Source organism: Austrofundulus limnaeus, unplaced genomic scaffold (genome assembly GCF_001266775.1).
Source record: "Austrofundulus limnaeus strain Quisiro unplaced genomic scaffold, Austrofundulus_limnaeus-1.0 Scaffold192, whole genome shotgun sequence".
Lineage (NCBI taxonomy): Eukaryota > Metazoa > Chordata > Actinopteri > Cyprinodontiformes > Rivulidae > Austrofundulus > Austrofundulus limnaeus.
This window is the reverse complement of record NW_013952594.1, coordinates 362,997-373,330: the sequence shown is the minus strand read 5'-3', so window position 1 is coordinate 373,330 and position 10,334 is coordinate 362,997. Positions and strand designations below refer to the sequence as shown.

The 10,334-nt window shown below is 37.0% G+C and overlaps 1 protein-coding gene across 1 annotated transcript in view; it reads left to right on the top strand.

The window, feature by feature from the left end:
- The window catches only part of jade2 (jade family PHD finger 2), a gene marked incomplete at its 5' end in the record, with an annotated part of 210,611 nt that overhangs the window by 9,151 nt on the left and 191,126 nt on the right, over positions 1–10,334 (top strand).

Sequence of the window (10,334 nt, the reverse complement as noted above, 5' to 3'; positions counted from 1 at the left end):
CTACTACTTCTACTTCCTGTTATCTTCTTCATCATCGTCTTTTTCACCAGTAGAAACAGCTGGTTGTTGATCACGTGACTCCCGTGATGCGAAAAAAAGTGTTTCCATTGCAGTTTTGCGAAAGAAAAAAAAAAACAACTATTTTGATACGGCCGAAATACCACCTCACCCTAGCGCAAAAACATTTTGTTGAAAAACTAAATTTTTTTCGAAATTGACATGTTTACATTGAGCAGATTTATTTTCGAAATTCTAATTGGCGCATTTTCATGGTCAATGGAAACACACCCATTGATCTCTGAAAAATAATAAAATAAATAAATTACTATAAGTAAAGAATAATTGGATAATTGGAATAAACAGAAATGTGCACAGCACATCAATTTAAGAACATTCAGGAGACAAAGTTTTATTTCTGTTTTGCTAACAATACTTTCTTTTAAAGCTTCTTGTTGCTTTTAGGACCTCTTACTATTTGGTTGCTTTACTTTAGTTTATTATTGATTTTGAATGTCTAGAACATTCTTATTACTTATGAATCTTTTTTTTACCTTTGGCTCTGACCACTTGTTTCACACATTTAAACTAGAACTAGAGCTATCCAGAATTTTTTTGTGGCGTAAGAGAAGGGGGAATAGTTAAGGTTATCTGGTTTCCTAGAAATCATTTCTTAAAAGGATTGTTACAATGACTTTCCCAGAATGCATTGTAAATCACTGAGGAGGCAACTGTGCATCAACAAACAGGGAAAAATGACCTTATTCCACCCTAAAAATCCTCTCMGTTTACCTCCTGGTGTGAGATTATACAAGCCCTCCTGATCCAGCTCCTCTTGCTGTATATCTGTGAGACAAACACCTCTGTCCAGTATAAACACAGCCATCTCTGCCACCACTGCTAAATCAACCAAGCACTTGGAAGGCAAAGCCTGGTTGGCTAAAATACCGGGTTAGAGCATCCATATGGTCGTGATGAATGATCCCAAGTGCTCTCAAATGACCACCCTGAGGAAGAAACTGGCATAATCCAGTTGGAAAATGGTGCATTCTACCAGTTGTGGCAAGGCACTGCTGCCACAATCACACATTCCTCCCACACAGTCAGAGAAGTATTTAAAGAGAAATCCACTCCTGCTGTTTGCTGTGCAGGTTTCACCCCAGAAATAGCTTTCTCCTGTTTGGAACAAAAATATCTACTTTTAAGATAGTTTTTTAAATAAAAGACACAAGKCTGAAACCAGTGATGACATCTTTTCACAAATATCTTTACGAATGGAATGAAAAATGTTTTCGATGGTCTCAAGAGTTCTCTCTGATCTGCCTCCGGAAGATGTCACGGACTAGTTGAAGTGAAGTTAAAAACAACAAAAAAGCACAAATGGTTTGCTTGTTTTTACAGTTTTTGAAAGCAGAAACCAACATCTGTGCCCTCAAAGTACAAGTCGTCATCATAGCATGTGTCAGGGTCGAGCATTTGAAGCTTCCTCCCCCTTCTGCTCCGAGCAGTTAACCACAGGCTGCTGGAAGGTCCTGTCAGCAATCAGTCCCTGGGTAATTACCACTGTAGCTCTCTGCTCTGACCTGGGCCTCTGCTGAGGAGCCAGGGGCCACATTCCCTTTCATAATAATGCTGCTTCTTCTCTCCTGGGCACGCTGCTCTGTCATAAAGGATGGTGTTCGGCTGTGATTTATTTATTTTTTATTTTTTTGGGTTTCTTTTTCCTGAAGCAGAGTGCGATGGGAAAGGTCAAGCAAACAAAAATAAGTTTTTTGACAAAGATTCACCGCAGAGGTTTTCAAATCGAGAGTAGTGAGAGCTTCAAAGCTGATCTAAGAAAAGCTTGAGTCATTGGATAATAAAGGTGTGTTAACCAGGTATTTACTGTTTATGATGGTCACTACTGTAGCTTTCAATTTCCTGTGCATTTGAAGGCATCTTTAATTTTTCAGTTTGCATATGTAGACCATAAGGGTGCAAAGAGACAGAAAATTTATGATTCGGTTCGGTTCAATAATTTAGTCTCACGGTTCGATATTTTTTCAATACAAAAAAGAGAAATGTCCATGCCCATTTTAACTTGTAATTTATTTATATTAATTATGAACATTTGTTTAACCTCAAAAGTACAGTTTTTAAATTAMATGTTGCTGAAACAGCAAGTTTCTCAGTGGAYCTGCRCTCAAAAATGCAGCCTAGGTGGAGTAGTCGAACACAGATCCACTGATCCTTCAACACAGAGCATCTTCAGAAGACAAGTTGATAAAGTAAATTTTAAAAATCTGTATTGTTCGATACGAGTGTGTATTGAACCTAAAGCACTGTTCGATATGGGTACATGTATGCACCCCTAGTAGACCATATTATGTGAATTGTGAATCTAGAACTTAGAGCCAGTTTACTTTAAAAAGGCTCTCGTTGTTTTTAATGTTCTTCACAACAAATTTAGGACAGGCTGCCTGAACCTATTCACTGACTGTGTWWCCATTGACCATGAAAATGCGCAAATTAGAATTTCGAAAATAAAATTTGCTCAATGGAAACATCAATTTCGAAAAAATAATCAGTTTTTCGACAAAKKTTTTTGCGCTAGTATGAGGTGGTACTTTGGCCGTRTMGAAATTGGTGTTTTTCGCAAAAGTGCAATGTAAATCCTTTTTTCGCTTCACRGGAGTCACGTGATCAACAACCGGCTGTTTCTACTGGTGAAAAAGATGACAGAAGTAGTAAAATAAAGTAGTAAACTCACCGACTACGATTTCCCAGAAACACAGCATACGTAGCCGCTCCCAAGTAGGGACTTGTCTCTGGAAAGCCTCGATAAAAGACGCCGACGTCTCCTCTGATGATGAGCGCTAGTGTCGCGGTAGCAACATGCTATGTGTTTACATCCATCGCTGCCATGTTTGTAATGACATCGCGAGAACAAACGTATTCACGTGACTTTAATAACATCTATTACTTAATGGAAACACTGCGGTTGTGAAACTGTGTTTTTCGACATTAACAGAATATCGACAAAGTTTTGCGCACATTTGCAATAGAAACGCAGCTAGTGTTACTTTTAGTTGGTTGTTTTTTTGTTTTGTTTTGTTTTTTGGGTTGGGTTTGGTTTTTGTTTGACTTTGTGCAGTCTGAATAGACATTAGATGAAGAGTTCTCTAACAGATTCCTGGAACAACCTGATATCTCTCTCCAGAAGGGAGCTTCACCAAGAAGACAAGAATTTTTGGTGGTGCAACATCATCTCTGCATCCCTGCTGGCTCTGGGTGTGTTAAAGTTTACATGTTGATGCTCAACCACACCTTCTTTAACCAAAGTTACCAGTAAACAAGACTGTCATTTAATGACAGTGTTGGTCTTTTTTTTAATTAAGCCATGTAGCTGCGCAAGTGGTTTAGATGGTTCTTCTTAGCGGAAGGGAAACATCGTTTCTGCAGCTGTTTTTATCTTATTTTAGTTGAGGTTAGAGATGAAAGATGTGGAGATATTTGTGGACAAACAGGAAGTAATTATGATTATACTTGAACACATAAAGCACACATTTGGCCTTCCGATTCATGGTTTTAAGCTACAGTTGAGAGAATCCTTCCTCGTGCTTACATGCTTTCTGCATAGTGAAAAAAGATTTAAAAAATGCTCTGCAGTGTCGTGTTGCTGCCGTGAGACATGGAGGGAGGACTCTTTCTTTTTTGTAGCTCTGGGCTTTATCTCCTGGGACAAAAGCAAAGCTCRACTTGTTCAGAGAAATTTCCCTGCCATTCTCCTGGGGATTGTGTGACACTTGTCAAAATACTGTATCATGGGCTGAGGACACACACATTTGTTGGTGCTTGTCACAATATAATGAGACAGCAAGATGAATATCCACACTTAGCACTCAGGGGATTTCCTCAAAGCTTGTGATATTGAAATTTTTGTGCTGCATGCTCAGATGGGAGCGTCTCTCCTCAAAGTTCTTCTTTCATGTGTGTCGTTGTTTCTGTAGGAAGATAAGTTGTTTTTGTTTGAACGTTTATCCCGACACAAGACAGAGTATTTATCAGTAGCTATAGCAGCTGTTATTGTTTAGGATATTGTTTCATTTTTTCTTAGTAAAGTATGCTTACATGTGATATGTTTAAAAAAAATCAGAAATAGGCTTCAYATTGTTCATTTTGTGTATTTTATTTCTTTGTTTGTTTAGGCACTACTGCTTTGTTTTACATAATACAATTCATCATATCGTGTAGAGTTTATACCCCGCTGTCAAAAGCAGAGCAATAATGTTTTTGCGTGTCTTTGTGTTTGTGTWTTTCTGTCCGTTCTGTTGGCAAAATAGCTCATGATTCACTAACGAATCTTCATGAAACTTTCAAAACATTTGACATCTAAAACTGAACAACTTTTGAAGTCAGCCTAATTCAAGATGGCAGCCTCAGCTAAGAAACTTAGAAAACAAAAATGGTTAACTCAGTCAATTTTACAGACGTTGAGCTTAAATTTGGTGTGTTTATTAGCTCAACACATATTTTAAGCTTTAACAGATCATGCAAGATCACACATCTTTTATTTGTGCATAATGGTCTTAAGGTTTGACCAAAATGAATATAACTGCATCATGTCAAAGGATAGGTTTATCTTAGGCCCAAAAGGAGTCAGGTGGTTTTTGTTTCTTGAATAAATGCTTTTAATTTTTAAGAAGTTTTTCACATCTATAGATTACTGTAATCTTGTTATGGATTAGGGCATTGATGTCTAGACAAGCTCCTCAAGGGTTGCTGTCCTGAAGGGTTTAGACTTCAATACTAAACTTTTCAACAGTTAAAACTATTTAATTGAAGATGTCATTAATTTGATAGAGCCTGGTGCAGCGTTTCCCCTAGGGAACTGGTCTTTGGCTACTTGTTTTATAACAAACATAAATTTGAACGACTCACCTTCAGTTATAGCTGAGATACCTTCAATACTTTAAAATATAAGGGAATGTCCCAATTATTACACATTTAAAAAGCATCTTAAACAGTTTCTTAAAAGTTCTCAGTCATGTAATCATTGAATAATTTTATTGTTGTAATGTCATTTATCTGAACATGTGTCTGGATTTTGGTTGATATTATATATTGTGATCTTGTGTTGTGATTTTTCTGAATACCTCATGTTTTGTCTTCCTGCCTCAGGACTACAGATGTAAATTAGCAACTATGCTATGTCCTTTCTAATAATCATTAGATTAGTAGAAGAACTCTAACTCTTGTAGATATAAAAGACAACAGTTAAAAATGCAGCTATAAAAAAAACTTCCTCTTAATCACTGAAAATAATTTATTTACCACATTTTAAATCTGGGCCCAAAAAGTGTTAATGCTCCTGAAAGCGTGTCTGACCTGCAGTGTGTGTGAGTGTGACAAGGGAGCTCAGCTCTTGGGCTGGGCATCGATTCAGATTTCCCAAATTGATTAGATTCACGATTCACAACGATTCAGGACGAAATAGTTACTAACTAATAATAGTTAATGATGAAAATAGTTCATAACTAAGGAACATTTTATTGCAAATGTCCAACTTTATAATCAAATATAAATACACATGTATGAAAAAAAAAACTAAATGCTCTCTGGTATTGTTCTGGGGGCCGGACCAAATAGGGAGGCGGGCCGGATTCGGCCCGCAGGCTGTAGTTTGGGGACCACTGATTTAGAGGGATTTCCATCTGTTATTGAAATCTCACTTAGAACAGAAGAAAGACATATTAATACTAGTAGCCTGTAGAACAAAAACTACAAGTGATAAAAKKCAAAGGCTTTTATTAAATGAAGGAGACAAATTTGCCTCAAGTAATTTAGTTTTGCTTTCACCTTGAAAATTTCTCCTATATTATTAAGGTTAAAAAGCTTTTTTTTTCAGCCAAGTAGCCCACCTAAAATATTGGTATTCCACCTACATACCAGCAAAAAMCAAGTTAGTAAGAGAAGTAGAGACTTCAAAAAGTCCATCATTTTAATTTTGTCAAACAGGCTTGAATACTGTAAGACACTAATAGATTTTGAGTGCCATTATCTGACTGTAGCACAAACAATTATATTGCCTATATAATTAGGCCACAAGGACCATGAATTGCCTAAATGCCACCGTSTTACAGAAACAAAAACAAAAAAATAGTGGCTGGTAAGAAGTTTGAGTGGCCGGTACAAAACTCTTTCTACCAGCCACTGTGGCTGGTGGGGAAAATTTTTAATTTCCACCCCTGACTATAAATGTAATATTTGTTGTCTGTCATTGTAGCTGGGATAATTTTACTTATTAAAGCTCATAATCTTACCAGTTGAAACATCACTAGCCCTGAAGCTGCTTGGTAGACATCGCGGTTGGAATTATCAAAGGTTTTTGACACCTGAGAGACACCGTAGCAACTCCTTTGTGTTTGGAAGCGGGGGGTGGGGGTGGGGGGAGGACCAGGGAGGATGATTCAACCACTCAACCACTAGATGTCGCTCAAAACAACAAATCCTACACGCTGTGCCTTTAAAGAAAAAAAGTAGCTTACAAAGCTGTCGCATCCGTGCAATACGTGGAAAACAAAAGCTGTAGAGTTTTCACCGCACGTCTAATCACACACACATCTTTCTATGTTTGTGAGGACCACACACACACACACACACACACACAACGCTCACAGCCTCGCTCTGCGCGCGACTTTTTTTTTTACCTGTTTGTGACCAAACGGAGTGATTGCAAAAGTAGCTCTCAACTTGTTCTGCCCTCATTTAAATAAAAATTACCAAATGGTGTGAAATTCTTAGAGGGGTGGGCCRTCTCGTTGGCTGGGGGGACCGCCCCCCTTGGATAATGGTTGGGGAAACGCTGCTGGTGACATTCTGATGAGGTAATTTAGTCATTTAAATCAGGTGTGTAGAAGCAGAAGACATGTAAAATCTGTAGGAGAGTGGACTCTCGGAACCAGCACTGGGTTAGAGTTCCAGTTATTTTCTTACTTATCTTCTGTGGTATTATTGTTACCCATCATAAGATGTACTCTTTAGTGGCACACCTATAAGAGATCCTAGAATAATTAAAAAGTGCAGTTAGTTAACTTTATTATACAGAGCCCCATTATTTAGGGTGAACATAATGGTTTTTTTTTTGTGATTTTAATTAAATTACCACATCTTAGCGGGAGTGTGGCTCAAATATTGAAACAAGCTGTGGAAAAATGGTTCTTGCTGCCATAATAGAGGTTTAATGATCTACACTAATTTACACAATCACAATTTACAGCTTGACATTTAACAAAAAACTGTGACTTGCAATCAGTGCAACAGTTAGTGTGAAATAACCTACATYCAGAGCTGGAAAGCAGAGTCTGTAGGTGTTAGTCTGCTAAACTGTTGAGGAAAATTCCCTCAGTACTTTTCACATTTTTATAGATATGTATTTTGGTATTTCTGTATATTCTTTTCATACTTTTATTCATAAATGGCTTTGGCAAATGCGTATGGAATTACGACAACAAACCAAAGGCTAAAAAGAGAACAAATAGTTTCAGGACGTTCAGACAGATATGAGGAGCCAGGAGTGATCTGGATGCTGTGCAGATTTTGCAGACGTATTACAGCTCAGATAGGTTAGATCAAGAATGTCTCTGTTTGCACCATGGGAGGAAGGATGTGGTTTTGTTGGGGTTTCCCTATAAAGGCAAAACAGGTGTGAAACACTTTGTTACATTGTTGACTCCTTACAAAGTTAATGATACTAAATGTTTAAATGTATCAAGGTGACAAAAAGGTGCATTTATATTAATATATAAAATATGTACAGTCCAGTCTAAAAGAGTGACAAAATTAGAAATGTTATTCACTRAAAAAACAAAAATTTCATAATTTGAGTTTTTTTTAAAGTCTGGAAACATTATGTATTAGACGACTGCATTGTTGTTTTACTAGAAGCTGTCACATCAGTTATAATTACACAAGACACGTCACATTCGATGGCAGCAGCAATCCTTCAGGATCGAAGATAACCATCAACTATCCTGATTTAGTTRACAGGTCTGGGCTTGGGACAAGATTCCAAGTCATGAACAGTCTCCTGCAGTTGGCACGTCATTGTTTGTGGAATTTGCTGGCGTAGGACATTTATTTTGTGTTCTTCTCCCTGGGTAAGCTCTCTGGTAATCTCTACGATTCACTTWAAAAGTCTCAGTAGAAACATTTACCACAGACTACAAAGAGGACAACCCAGAGTGACGGGTTCTCAGGTGTTCATGTTGTTTTCGGCTTGAAGGTAATGCTTAAAGGTACAGTATATCTTGATTTGTCCTCCTCGAATTTTACTTSATTCGCTCAGTTGTGAACTCAGAATCTGGCACAGATAATGATTTGCTTCTCTGCAGCTGAGCTTTCATATTTGGTGCTTCAGTAATTTTATACCAGATTATTCTAGAATGCTATGTTGGTAGTCTTCCCAGTGGGCATGAAGGATCTTCCTAGGGCTGCAACGACGAATCGATAAAATCAATAAAAATCGATTATTAAAAGCGTTGGCAACAAATTTCATTATCGATTCGTTGTTTCGTGCGATTTATGCGTCCCTCGCCGTGTCGCGGAGCCGATTACATCACCCGCAGAGTGTTGTCAATGCTGGCTGACCTAAATAAAGTTTAGGAAGAAAAAAAACTTTACCTGTAACGATCCACCCTCTCTGACTCCCGAGTGAAAAGTAGAGACTTCGAACTTTAAAGCAGTTTTTAAATCGTGTTGTTAGGCAAGTAGATCCGAAGATATGATTAAAAGTAAATGACACATTTTATTTTTTTTCTTTGTCACTTCAGTAGAAAACGAAACCAAATATTAGTTTATTTAGTTTATTTATTTCTTCATCATCAGTGACTTTTTTTAAGTGAAGAGAAAATAGAGACAGAGAGAAAAACAGAGAGAGAAGTAATTAGAAAGATAGAAAGACTGAAATAGCGATTAGTGGTCAGTAAGATTGATGCCAGTGTTTAAATGATCAACTCTTATCAGGACTACATTTAACAGTTTTTTGTCGTGTTCGTATATCATTTGTTTGTTTTAAAAATGATCCATCTTTGGTAAATGTCACCACCAATCATCAGCAAAGGTTGTTTATTGGCTCGGATAATGTTATAAAATGGTTCACACAAATTTATTACACATTGTTAACTAAACCAGTTTAAGAAGATGATGTATTGATGGATTCAAAGCCCTATTTGGACATAGAAATGGGTTTTGACATAGCATCTGTTAGTTTTTTGGYGTTTTTTTATTTTCATCTTCAAATAATGGGGAAAAAATGATCTTTGTATCATATTTCTTGCTTTCAGTGGTCTCCAATATAGCTGTTGGTTTGATCTCACCAGCACATGAAACAATAATCTGTAAAATGTAAATCTTATTGCCTAAAGTGAAGCTTTGGAAAGGTTCTGAAGGGGTGTTCTGATTGTACAAAAATTCAGGAAAATCAGTTGAATGATGGAAAACACTGTGCGTCTGCTGAATAGCACCTGATTGTTTCCCCATCATCGTTTACACTTGTTGAAGGAACAAAAGCAATAGACCAGTGGAAAACTTGGAGTGTTTTTTTTTTAGCATTTCAAGTATTAAGATAATTTCCATAAGGACTCAGCTCAGCTGTTGGCACTCATTCAGACCCAAAGCATCAGAAAAGCCTTTTTAAAACACAAGAATTGATTGAAAAACACTTCCATGAGAATGTCTCAGAATCTTAAAAAGCTAAAAAATAAAATCATTAAAAAATAAACAAATCATGGGAAATGTTTGTACATATTGACTTGATGCAAATGCAGCAAGTTTGGAGAATAAACAATACTAAAACATCACATGACGTACTAATGGTCACGAGTTTGTCACTCAAGCTTTAAAGTTCAGTTATGATTATTACAAACTGTGATTCCATGCTGTCACCAAGATTTAAACTTTAAAAATCCCATTACAGCTCCAAAAGAAGACAGAATATATTATTATATTTTACAAATTTTCCAGAGAATCAGTTAAAAACTGTGATTATGTCTTAATGCAAAGGCCTCATTTGTTGTTAGATGTTGTAATGTTACTGAGTGGCATATAAAACTGTAAACCAATCAAGTGTGAAGATCCAAGCATGAACTGTATGTAAATGTGTTGGCGTGTGTGACTTGGTAAGAATTTAGAAACAGCTGCTAAATCTCATTAGTCTGGTAGAAACAGCTGTGAGACTCCATGACAACCGAATGTAAACAGCTCAGAGTTAATGTTTGTTTTCTGTCTTTTTCTCCCATGTGTATGCACACACACACACACACACACACACACACACACACACACACACACACACACAC